Source organism: Pan troglodytes, chromosome 11 (genome assembly GCF_028858775.2).
Source record: "Pan troglodytes isolate AG18354 chromosome 11, NHGRI_mPanTro3-v2.0_pri, whole genome shotgun sequence".
Lineage (NCBI taxonomy): Eukaryota > Metazoa > Chordata > Mammalia > Primates > Hominidae > Pan > Pan troglodytes.
Window position 1 is genome coordinate 34081487 of NC_072409.2, and position 12336 is coordinate 34093822.

Consider the following 12336-nt stretch of genomic DNA (forward strand, 5'->3'; position numbering starts at 1 on the left):
TCCTTAGACCCTAATGTCAGCAGGAGTAAACCTACTTCCTAATTAAACTTCCCCACTCTGATGCCATAGGTTAATTTTGGCAGTCTTTTGTTTTTTGTATTTCTCAAGTAGGTGTCATATACAAGCCTACTATGTCCACCAAATTCCTGGGGTCATACATAAATCTCACTCAGTGTTTACTTAAAGTTGCTATCAGTAGGCTTTCGTTGAAGTGTGAACCTGTTGCCCCTTTTCCATGGGAGTAGAGACCCATCTCATACAGTAAAAAATTATCTCCATTCAAAGCCTTTCTATAAATACAGTTTACCTTTGCTTCTCTAATTCCTTTTCATTTTTAATACTCTAGCATATGTGGAAAATAGATATTCCCTCCCTCCCTCCCTCCCTTCCTTCCCTCCTTCCCTCCTTTCCTCCTTTCCTCCTTTCCTTTTTTTAGAGACAGAGTCTTTCTCTGTCACCCAGGCTAGAGTCCAGTGGTGTAATCATGGCTCACTACAGCCTCCAACTCAGGCATAAGCAATATTCCTGCCTCAGCCCTCTGAGTAGCTGGGACTACAGGTGTATGCCACCACACCTGGTTAATTTTATTAGTTTATTTTTTTTGTAGAGATAGAGTTTCACTATTTTGCCCTGGCTAGTCTTGAACCCTTGGCCTCAAGTAAGCCTTCTGCCTTGGCCTCCCAAAATGCTGGGATTATAGGCCTGAGTCACCACATCTGGCCCCCATACTTTCTTATAATTGGGGTTTCACACCCTCTTCTTGGAGTAGGAACCAAAGCTAAGCACTTTAGAGAAAAATGGCCAGGTTCTGCTAAAATTCCTAAAATTACAACAAAACAAAACTCTAAACAGCACTATAGTACAGTTTTAGACACTATCTAAACCTAGGGAAAATAAGACTCGAATTGGGGAAGGAAAGAAATAAAACCTTAAGTAAAGATTAACTCACAGTCACAAATTAGAAACCACATGATAAATATCTATAAGTGAGGTATGGTAGAAAAAAATAATCCAATTAAAATATGGTAGAGTACTCTAAAATTAAAATTTTAAATTAAAAATAAAATAAAAATGAAAATACAAATAGAAGACATATGAAACAACAGGGAAATATTTTTAAAATGCAGATATATTTGAAAAAGAACCAAATGGAAAATTTAGAAAGGTAAAAATTTAGTTAAATGAGATGAAATCAAAGGAATGAAATTAATCTTACTCTAATGAAAAAAATTAATCTTATGTTTGCTTCAGTAGAACAGAGACTGATACAAAAAATTTTGGACTAAAACACAGATCTCAATAAATCACCTGGAATGAGGCATAGAGAATAAAAATTAGAGAATATATAGCCAATAAAGATAACCCACATAACTGAAAGAAGATATTTACAATGCATGTAACCAGTAAACTCTATCTGTCCCTCCCCCCACACCGTCTGTCTCATTCTCTCCACACTTTCTTATAAAGCAGTAAGAAATATAGAATAAAACACTATATTTTTAAAAAACAGAAAAGCAATACCAAATATAAATAAGAATGTAGAGAAAGAGGAATTCTCAACATATTGGTGAGAATATTAATTGAAACCATCCTTCTGGAAAACAAAGTTGAAGACAGACATAATCTGCGACTCATCAATTCCTCCTTTAAGAATAGAGCCCGGGCTCTTTGAGGCCTTGTTTATTACAGCTAAAAACAGGACTCAGCTTAATTATTTAGTGATGGAGGAGGATTAATGAATTATTCTAGACTCACAGAATGGAGTCCCACACAACAGTTAAAATGAATGAAAGGAATATACATTAATGAACAATGATAAACTTCAAAAAAAATTAAAAAATAGTGAAGTAAAAAAAGGCAAATTGTGTCATTATCCTCAGTGTGTGGCATTTATCTTGACGCATCTCTGCTTCTCCATTTGTATTCATATTTGTTCTCTCTCTCTCTCTCCTTTGAAGAATCTGTCTTTGGATTCAGGTGTTTGAAAAGAATTTTTTTCTGGATTTAACATGCATATGTATGGTTGTCTGTTCAGAGATACCTTCAGATTCTGTGTGCAGAGATCCTGAAGATATTTGAGTCTCTGCAAATCGCTCTGCAAATCACTGGACTGGTGTCTGTCCAGTGAGCTTTCTATACTATCACAACTTTTTGTCTGAATTGCCTCTGCCAAATTATTGCTACTTCTTTCTTTAACAATGGTATTAGTTCTCCTGCCCTAATTTCAGAGATGTCCTCTGCTTCTCTGCCTCTTTGTCCTATGGGAAATATTTGTTTTTATTAGCAAGTCTCTTTTGATATTTCTTTAGTTCCTTAATGTGTTTGAGCTATACCTAGCTCTTGAACTCTTTTTCCTATAATGTACTTAAACCCCTTTGGGAATCATTTTACGAATCCTGTGACCCCAAGGTTGAAAACAGAATAAACAAGAAACATCAGTCCTGTTGATTGAATAATTTCAACTGCTCCTATTAATTTCCACATTGGATTATCCTTTTTTTTTTTTTTTTGAGACAGAGTTTCGCTCTGTTGCCCAGGCTGGAGTGCAGTGGTGCAATCTCCGCTCACTGCAAGCTCAGCCTCCTGGATTCACACCATTCTCCTGCCTCAGCCTCCTGAGTAGCTGGGACTACAGGCGCCCGCCACCACACCCAGCTAATTTTTTGTATTTTTAATAGAGTTGGGGTTTCACCGTGTTAGCCAGGATGGTCTCGATCTCCTGACTTTGTGATCCGCCCTCCTTGTCCTCCCAAAGTGCTGGGATTACAGGCATGAGCCACCACGCCCAGCCTGGATTATCCTTATTTGTAAGAGAAGTGAAGTTGAGTCATCTTTCTCAGACATGTGTCCAGCATGTTGTCTGTAAGCTAAACTAGTCTGCACTCAGACCAAAATAAATGGGAGTTATTTTATGTTTCAGAACCATTCAGACGACATGCTTGGGAAAAATGCACAAGGAACCATTTCTGAAGACCTTGTGTTTATTATGGTTTTAGATAAAAGTTTATTCAGACTTTTGCATTTAATAATGTATGTACCAAAGAGTCGATGCATCATGATTTCTGAGAACCGATTTCACAATTTGAGAAATTTCCTTTAGACTGCTCTGATTTGAGCTTAAAACGTCCTTAAGCCTTTAAGACCAGTTAAACAAGGTAAAGGAAGGCATTACAAATTCATCTGGTGAACTTCATGAAACCAGTCAATCTGGCTTTAAAAGACCTTTTCACTGTTCTCTTTAGTTGGAATGTGTTTTTCTCTTTATTTTTGAATAGTATCTTTTTCCAAATAAAATGTCTGCATGCTTAGAAAAAACAAAAACTTCCACCAGATATCCAAATATTTACTCTGCAAAACTGCTAAACATACAGAATTTGGGGAACATCTAGACAACTGTTATTTAATTTGATCTGGGTATCTGCCACTCTGCCCAAATCAGTATCTATCCATGTAGTAAATTTTCAAGATTTTTTTGTATTTCTCTATTTTCACTTGCATTTTCAGTGAATCTCTTTAATAGATGACTGATAGTGTCAATATTAATATATATTTTTGAAAAAATATTACCACACAACAATTTGTGCTGGTTTTCTAGGACACATAAGAAAATTACTGCCATTCACATCCATTGGCCATACATTATTAATTGTAAGAGTAGATTTTTTCTGAATCTTTAGAGACAGAGTTTCCAGTGACCTTAAAATTAAGACAGCTTTGAGGAATGTTAAGAATTATTTCGATAAAGAATAAATTCTCCTTTGCTGATAATTGTAATGGAGCAGTTGGGATCATAATAAAGTATTAAAATATTTATGACTTTTATTTGCATTTATTTTTGTTTCCTAAGTTATTGTATTTTAGATGAGAATGTCTATAAACATGCGAATATGAGGAATGATAGCATTTAGAGCTTGCTAGTTGTGGAAGAAGCTCCCAATCTACTGCTTCAATGTTTCCTTTCATCCTTCATAGTTAACATCTCTATCCATTTGCTTCTTAGTTTAAAAATCATTACTGAGTCCTCACAAACATCGGTATTAAATCCATCTCCTAGAATGACATACAGAACACTTTGTATCAGTCAGCTTAAGTGGTGTTATGTAACATAAACAAATGGCTTCCAAATAACAATGACTTATAGTAACAAAGACATATTTCTTACTATGATACATGCAATTAACCAGTTGACTGAAGATCTCCAAATTATTTTTATTCTGGGAATCAGACTGAAGAAACAAACCTGACCTGGGCATGCCACAAAGATAAAAAATAAAAATCTATCATGGACTATATACTGGTTCTTAAAACTATAGTGAAAGTGGCAATCATAACTTTTGTTCCCATTTCATTGGTCGAAGGCAGTGAAGTAGACAAGGAAATATCAGTGGAGTATGAAATATAATCCTCCTCCACCACACCCTTCGTGAGCTGATGTTTTTATCAATCTCTCAGTTAAAAGGTCTCCCTATTAGCTTTCATAACTTCCTGTTTTGCTGTTACAGAAACATATAGGGGCAGGGAATTGAAGATAACAGGTGGAAATGTTAACACTGTAAGATTAGCAGCACACTCTTGCTCTTCTCCTATCCTGAGAATTCTTCAGGCTCTGTATCTCTGGGGGATTTAGTTGGCTCTGGAGTTTCCTTAACATGAGCCTATTTGAAAGTTAATGAGATTCTCATAATCTTCTATATTTTAAGGACAGATGAGAACTAGCAGAGCTGCCAGCTGCCAGTAAAAACTAGTAGGTTTGTTGAATGCATGATAAATGTGTTAAAGTCTGCAACTTGAGGGCTGAAAGGAACTCTAGACATAATCCAGTCTGGAGGATCCAAAATAGAGCTGCACATCAGAATCACCCTGGCAGATTTTTAAAGAACAGATGCTAAAGTCAAAACTGCAGAGATGCTGACTTTTTAAATCTGGAATGGAGCCCAGAAAACTTTGTCATTGAATCCAAGCCTCTCTTTACAATCTATCACTCTCTTCTGTTGTCTTCCCACAGTACTCAATTCAGGAAGCTACAGAGAGAATGTACATTAAAAAATGTAATTGAATTACATCTAATATAAATTAAGAACTCATTGTTTTTACTGAAACTATATCCCATGATTTTTCTTTTGATGGAGTCTTGCTCTGTTGCCCAGGCTGGAGTGCAATGGTGCGATCTCGGCTCACTTCAACTCCGCCTCCCAGGTTCAAGCAATTCTCCTGCCTCAGCCTCCCGAGCTGCTGGTACTACAGGCATATGCCGCCATGCCCAGCTAATTTTTTGTATTTTAGTAGAGGCAGGATTTCACCGTGTTGCCCAAGGCTGTTCGTGAACTCCTGAGCTCAGGCAATCTGCCCGCCTCGGCCTCCCAAAGTGCTGGGATTACAGGCATGAGCCACCACACCTGGTTGATTTTTCTTATAAGCTAGACAACTAGAATATTCTTTCATCATGTAACTTTTAAGCTTCTTTAGTTTTGATGGATATGACTGACTCCTCTCTGCTGGTTCCTACCTGTGTTCCAAAGTCACAGAGTAATCTGAATATCACCCTACACACACACACACACACACACACACACACACACAATCTCTAAGAGAAACTTCTTTTTGACCTACTCTGCTGAAAAGGAACGTTCATGAACATCCTGGGGTGTTTCTCAACTCCTTATCCTAATAAAAGTTTTCAATGTTCTAATTCAATGTAATAAATAATTTTGAGCACATTCTCTGCCAGATATTCTACTAGATGAGGGATTATGTGACCTTAATTATACTGATAAAAAGCATGCAAGATCACAGCAAAAGTATGAGCTAATTATAATCCTAGCATCCTCCATGTCCCTCATTCTCAGCTTAATTTTGTGTCCCTAACATTTGGAGGATGCAATTTTAATGCCTGCATCCATTCTATTTCCAGTGCCTTTATCTCTTTGACATTTGCATTGAACAAATACCTGTTTCTACTCTGCCCTCTGGCTTATCCTTTTCTTTTCTTTTCTTAGGACCTGGTATATTTTTCTTCCTCAGTTCTGCTCCTGAAATCTAAAATGTTTTATCCTGTTCAGAATTTTTGCTTTTTGAAAATAGTTATGTTTAATTCTTACATCATTCGTTATTGAAAGAGAATACCACCATCTCTTTAAAAAGAAAAAAAGAATCTGATTTAAATTTAAAGTTTCTGCCACACAGATACAAGTAAGTTGTGTTTCAGATGACACTGACTACCTCACAGCAGTCTGGTTAATTCTTAGGTGTCATTCTGAGTGGTTCCAGGACAAATTTCTTTTTGTTCCATACTCTCGTCATTGTTGATGTCTTGCTACCATGTTTGCTAAGAGGCATCATAATATAACAGTCATCACATGACATATGAATTCGGTCAATGCTGATCATATTATCATCACATCAACTGAATCATGTGTATAGTTGGTACCATTCATGTTGAATTTATTTGCTTTTTATAATGTCCTCAAAAAGATTGTTACAATTTACCATTGAAATAAAAATATATGCACAGTGTCCTGAATATAGAACAGCATAATACATGACAATATTCTAATTATTTAAAAATCAAAATGAATCTTTCAATGACTATCAAATAAATATTCTAAGTGGGAAGAAATCATGACATAGTTTCACAAGCACGAAATTTCTTTCCCTCAGTGGTAAATAATATTGTGCTTCACACTCACTATTGTTAGAAAAGACATTGTGCTCAGCAAAAGATTGCATTCCCCAGCTTTGCCTACAGATCAATATGACCAGATAATTTAGTTCCACACGTTGAGATACATATAATCAGAAGTTACTTGGTTGGGATTATTATTTTTTTAAAGAAAAAAAAGGAAGAAAAAAACACTCCTTTAAAAGCCAGATTAACTGACATATGCTATCTTCATTCTTCCTGTCTGGAATGAGGACATTCCTTATAACCATGTGAATTTGAATGCATAAGGAGGACACAGAGAAATGTGGGAGGAGCCTGAGTATTTTATACTTTGTGGGGCTGAGATACCAGCCTTGGACTTCTTACCTCTAAACTCCCTGGTGTGTGAGAAAAATAAAACCCTCTGTCTTTCTATTTTTTTTTTACTATGTTTAAGATACCTATAACTCACAGCCAATCACAAATCTCAACTCTACATATAGATTTAAATATTTAACATGAAGTGTATGAAGCCTTGAATAGCTCCCTAATGAAATTGTTTCCTGATAACCCAGTAAGAAAGGTTTTCCAAGATGTCATGCTCTTTTTTATTTATATAATTGGTCTTAGTCTGTTGGTAATAAAATACCTGAGAGCAGGTAGCTTATAAACAACAGAAAATTTCTTCTCATAGTTCTGGAGGCTGGGAAGTCCAACATCAAGGTACTGGCAGGTCTGGTGTCTGGCGGGGACTGTTCTCAGCTTCCAAGATAATGCCTGTTGCTGCGTCCTTCAGAGGAGGAACACTGTTTCCTCACAGGGCAGAAGGGACAGAATGCAGGAACTTAGTTCCGCAAGCTTTTTTATAAGGTGTTAACCCCATCCATGGAGCCTCCACCCTCAGGACTTAACCACCTAAAGCCCCCACCTCTTAATAGTATCACATTAGTAATTAAGTTTTAGCACATGAATTTTGGGGAACATTCAAACTATAGCATGAATTTTGGGGGACATTCAGACCAATACAATACATAACCATTGTTTTAGAATATGTATAGGAGTAAATTAAAAATAAATTTACATCATCCAAATTCCCACCATTTGGATTACTGATTGGCATTTCCTAATGTAAATATTAAATATAAACATTAGATTCAAACATTTATAAAAATAAGTCAGAATATACATGCTGGAATGAAAGTGAATGATATAATGGTGTTCATTGTACTGTTGCACATTTACCTATTCTTTCCATTTTTCTGTAGATTTGAGCATTTTTAAATTAGAGATTATGTATACACACAAATATGTATATATGTACATGTTTTCCTACATTTTCCAGAACATTTGATCGACAAATACCATGCTGGGAGAAACTCTGGCACCTCTCTTAAGGCTTTGTTTGGAAAGCTCAGGGCTCTCACACTGAAAACCAAGCATTTAGGTCTCCATTACACTGAGCCTAGTCCCACAACTATCTTCACACTGAGACTTAAGGGAATTCTTTTATTTATTCTTTCCCCTCTGTTCTAGAAATACATTCACCTACCACTCAAGTTTAAAACTGAAATGAAAATTCTGACAATCCAGAGGTCCATTATATTATAGGACTCATTAGAATCCTTTAAATTTTGATGAAAAAAGACAATCTGCTGCATTGAGGAAGATACCAGAAAATTTCTGCTCTCAAGTATATTCAAATTTGATAAGTGAAATGGCTTTCAACGGGTTGTTTAGAAATCCCATAGTAAAGCATTAATGAGCTAGTCGTCATAACTGATTAAGTCAGTTCTGGCCAAGGATGTAATTAAAGTCTCAAATGTTTCGATTTTCACAAATAGAAATTTGTCCTCCCTTGGTGCCTTTTATCCATGCTCAGAGTTCTTTGCAATTATTAGCTCATTAGTCCTCATGGACTTTTAAATTTAATTGTAAATTAGTAGACCCTACAGAGTTAAATATAAAACAAACAATGTTAATGGCCCATTTCATGAATATATATACCAATGGCTTAACCTTTATTATCTCAGCATATACATTAATACCAGTGGTGTCTTTAACTCTCCTCTAAAGCACAATTCCATGCTTCTCACATATTAGTGCTGCACAGAATTTGCTTCAGCCTGAAAACTAGTTTCGTTTTTGGTATTTTTTTTTTTTTTACACACCCATTCCAAAGTTTAGCTTTCATAGAATTTCTACATATGTTTAATTTACTACTTTGGTATGTTTTGAATATATTAATATAGCAAAACTTCCCTTATGTATCATGAAAAGTAAGGAGAAGATTTTGATCAAATATGCTGATTACTGAGATATCATTGTAATTATTTACTAGGGATCTTACGTTATCGTTGCTTCATTCAAATTGGGAAGGAAACCACAGTCATTTTCAATGGTATAAATGAAGTGAGCCTTCATGCCCTTAACATTGAAAAAAGATGAGAACTATATAGTTTACAGCTGAAGTTTATTCTACCCAGCTCCCATACATCCTCCAACTCTAACTTACCATGAGAAGCACTCCTCCCCTCAACTTGTCTCAGTGCTATCATTCCACTCCTGGTGTTGTGGCCTGCCCATGACTCAAGCCTGATCAGAGTGCTGCTTTCATCTGGCTCTAGTGATGGGTCCATGTATTAGTTTCCTGGTATTGTCTTAACAAAGTACCACAATTGGGTGGCTTAGGTAACAAAAATTTATTGTTTTACAATCTTACAGTTCCAAGATCAGGGTTTCAGCAGGGTTGATTCTTTCTAGGGTCTGTGGAAGAGACTCTGCCCCTGGTTTCTCTCCTAGTTGGTGGTGGTTTGCTGGCAAGCTATGGAGAATGCAAAATCATCTTTGGATAGCTCCCAGGGCCCTCAAGGAATTTGTATATCCTTTGTGAATTATAGGCTAAGTTACACAAATAGAAACCCTCCAAATCTGATAATTGGTTTGATTTTTATGTAGAATTGCTTCTTGGAAAATATGGAAGAATGAGAGTGGAGACAGGGAGTGATGGTAGGAGATACTTACATACCTAGAATATTTTATTCACAAACTTGTTTGCACATCAGAATCACTTGGAAAAAAATATTTTTTAAAGAAATAAGGATTCCTGGGCTCCTCCTGTAAGAGTTCTGACTCTGTAGATCTAGGCAGGAATCCTGAGAACTGTATTTTTATTTTATTTATTTTTTTTTTGAGACGGAGTCTCGCTCTGTCTCCCAGGTTGGAGTGTAGTGGCGCGATCTCGGCTCACTGCAAGCTCCGACTCCCGGGTTCGCGTCATTCTCCTGCCTCAGCCTCCTGAGTAGCTGGGACTACAGGCACCCGCCACCGTGCCCAGCTAATTTTTTTGTATTTTTAATAGAGAAGGGGTTTCACCGTGTTAACCAGGATAGTCTCGATCTCCTGACCTTGTGATCCACCCACCTTGGCCGCCCCAAGTGCTGGAATTACAGGCGTGAGCCACCGCCCCGGGCCAAGAACTGTATTTTTAAAAAGCTCCCCAGGAGAATCTACTACACAGCCAAATTAGGGGAACACTTATGTAAAGAATTTACATAAAGGAATTTAAGAAAATTTGTTACCTAAAACTATAAAATTTTTCTATAATAGAGTTGGAAGCTTGGGCACTTTCAAAATCAAATTTCTGTATTTTCAAGTGAGAAAGGTCTTAATTTCTTGATGAAGGGGAAGTTTAGAATTTGATTTTCAAAATAGAAAGGCCTAATTTCATATATTTTGATCTTCCTGAAAATTAACACCAGAGATCTTTTTTTTTACATACTTGCATTTATAGACATCTATGGGCATGCTTAGTTTAAATGAAATTACTTGTTCGTTTAATTTAATAGAACGTGTACTGAACTAATTAGCATTAATTACCTGTACAATTAAGACTTGGATTGACAATGGTAATTAAATTGATTCTCCTTCTCAAATATGGATGTTCCCAAAGTATTCATTAACTAGTTTCGACACAATATTCCCTAATAGATTTCCAGAATAGATATGGTATTTCTTCTGCTTTTCATATCTATCTTTTCTTCCTTTAAGAAATGATTGCTCCTTTGTGTTCCGTGTATTTATAGCTTCTTGAGATTACTGAAAATCTCAAATAAGTTCAGGTACTTAGTAAAAGGGTATGGGGTGTTCCCTTCAAACCAGTTTGTCTTTATTTCTGTTTTTGATTGGCTGTGCTTTTTTAAATAGAAAAAAAGTGGCAGAAATAAATAACATAAATACAAATTTTAATAAGCAAGATTATAAATATAAATTGGCCTCTTGATATAATTTTACTTGGATATGTTCCTTAGTTAAGGGATTTTCTGACATGATGAACTTTTTAGGTGAAAAAGGGTTCTTATGAAGAAGAGGTTTTAATCTGTAGAATGTTAAATCATGAATTAGAAATACGAAGTTCCAAAGATTTGTTTTGCTTCTCTGTGACAGAAATGTACATCTACCATGGAAAATAGAAAAAGAAAATGCAATCATGTGGGTTCAATCAAACTGCAATGAAACCTATAGAAAACTAGTAAAAACTAGTAAAAAAAAAAACCTATAGAAAAACTAGTAAAAAAAAAAAAAAAGAAAACCTATAAAAAACCAGTAAAACCTATAGAACATTACTATAAAAAACTAGTAAATTTTAGATTATTAATCTAAAATTTCTATTCATTTGTTTAATCATTCATTCAACAAATATTTATTTAGTATCTACTCTCCCAAGCACTATTCTAAACATCAGGGATATATTAGTAAACAAAATAGAGCAAGATCCCTGTCCGACTGGAGACTTCCATTTTATGTTTTTTGATTCTGTTTTTTTATTAGAAAAATTTCTGTGGTATTACCAAGAGTAACTGAGAATTACTTATTCTTGCTTGTTTGAACAGAATATCAAAGCAGAAACACACTGGAAATATGAAGCAAATTGCAAATTTTAATACAAGTATTTCAGCTTCACCTTCTTTTTGTGATGATTCGTGGGGACACCCACAGTACACCAACAAAGTATCCATGGACTTACAGAAATCATCCTATATCTTGAGACTGCAGAGTATGTTCTGTGCCATTGATATAATTTATGAAACCATCTACTTTGAACTACCTGAGAGAAATTTTGATATTTGGCTATGTTTCTGATATTTAAGTCTCAAGAGAATATACTTAAAAGGATATGAGTTTTTGACTAGTACTAAACTGCGATAAACTATATCTAAGTATCTTTGAGAAATTATACTCGTTAGCAGTTTCATAAGAAATTTAATCTGCCAAAAAGCAACTTCTTAATGAGTCTAATCTAAATTCTTGGGTTTCTCCAAAAACAATGATTCAAGTTCAATATCTTTTCCCTAATCTTGTTTTGTCTGTGGCTGCTTCTTTTGTGTCTGAGAATCCCTTATTTGTTTCCCTTGATTCTTGGAAGTAGAATGTTTTATTGCATCTCATTAATTGCATTAGGGCCCTCATGGGAGTGAACAGTCTTGGATTTGGAGGTGTAGAAGCCAAGTGTGGTCCAGAATTTGCCTGTTCTAATAATTAGGCATGTTGTAGGGTACTGTAATACCAGTATAAAAAAGAGGAACAGATAAATAAAATTCACAGTAAAAGACTCTCTGAAACAAAGAATGATTAATGGCCATGCATTTTGACCACTGTGGAAAGAACAGAACTTTAGACAAGCCATTTTTTCTTTCACT